Here is a 1045-nt window from a genome sequence, read left to right as displayed (position 1 = left end):
GGATTTTGCAAATTATGTCGTAGCACACGTTTCAGTTCTACTGTTTAGATATGTTCCTAGAGAAAAATTAGTTGAAAGTTGATAGTAGCAATTATGCGGACTAGGTCCGTAAACTGAGGATTGTCCTCATTGCTTCTTAGAAGGCTTATGTCTTTAATGCACCGCTCAGTGTGCTAAACCTCGAACGTTGTGTGTGGATGTTGCGAACATCTGACATACACGTTTTGATAACTACATGATAGTTCAGTTAAACGGTTTAGAGTTGAGGCACCGAAGACGGTTTTTGAAACGTCGCAAAAACATATGAGATGTTTTGAGGGCTGAAATTGGGATTTCAGGCTCGTGCCCACGTCAAGAGGTATAAGACCTCCGACGATTTTCTTAGCCTGCAAACTAAGGAGAAAAGCTCAATTGTTGTGCTTGTGCTCAGATTGTCTGAGTACAACAATCGCTTGAATCAAGTGGGAGTTGATCTTCCAGATGAGATAGTGATGTTTCTCCGAAGTCATTACCACCAAGCTACTAAAGCTTCGTGATGAACTATAATATATTAAGGACATATATGATGATCCTTGAGATATTCACGATGTTAGACACCACAAAAGTAGAAATCAAGAAGGAGCATCAATTGTTGATGGTTTGTGAAACCGCTAGTTTCAAGAAGGGCAAGGGCACGAAGGGATACTTCATAAAACGGCAATTCAGCTGCTGCTCTAGTGAAGAAACCCAAGGTTGAACCCAAACCCGAGACTAAGTGCTTCTGTAATAAAGGGAACAGCCACTGGAGCAGAATTACCCTAGATACTTGGTAGATAAGAAGGCTGGCAAGGTCAATAGAAGTATATTGGATGTATTATGTTAATGTGTACTTTACTAGTACTCCTAGTAGCACCAGGGTATTAGATACCGGTTCGGTTGCTAAGTGTTAGTAACTCGAAATAAAAGCTACGGAATAAATGGAGACTAGCTAAAGGTGAGCTGACAATATGTGTTGGAAGTGTTTCCAATGTTGATATGATCAAGCATCACACGCTCCCTCTACCAT

Source organism: Triticum urartu, chromosome 2 (assembly GCF_003073215.2).
Source record: "Triticum urartu cultivar G1812 chromosome 2, Tu2.1, whole genome shotgun sequence".
NCBI lineage: Eukaryota > Viridiplantae > Streptophyta > Magnoliopsida > Poales > Poaceae > Triticum > Triticum urartu.
This window is presented reverse-complemented; position numbering follows the sequence as displayed.